This window comes from Octopus bimaculoides, chromosome 6, assembly GCF_001194135.2.
Source record: "Octopus bimaculoides isolate UCB-OBI-ISO-001 chromosome 6, ASM119413v2, whole genome shotgun sequence".
Taxonomy (NCBI): domain Eukaryota; kingdom Metazoa; phylum Mollusca; class Cephalopoda; order Octopoda; family Octopodidae; genus Octopus; species Octopus bimaculoides.
The window spans coordinates 93,996,972-93,997,325 of record NC_068986.1 but is presented as its reverse complement, the minus strand read 5'-3'; positions in this window follow the sequence as shown (position 1 = coordinate 93,997,325).

Here is a 354-nt window from a genome sequence, read left to right as displayed (position 1 = left end):
AAGAAAGAAAGAAAGAAAGAAAGAAAGAAAGAAAGAAGGAAAGAAAGAAAGAAAGAAAGAAAGAAGGAAAGAAAGAAAGAAAGAAAGAAAGAAAGAAAGAAAGGAAGGAAGGAAGAAAGAAAGAAAGAAAGAAAGAAAGAAAGAAAGAAAGAATGATGGAAGGAAGGAAGAAAGAATATGATCACGGCTGAAATATCTTTGACCATAGAGCTGCTCGATCAGGCCGACCAAGGGTTAAACAACAGCAACGTCAATAATCACAAACACGTAGACATATCTGTACACTTCATTTCACATATCCACCAACACATAAATTCTATCATGCACACACACACACACACACACACAAACACA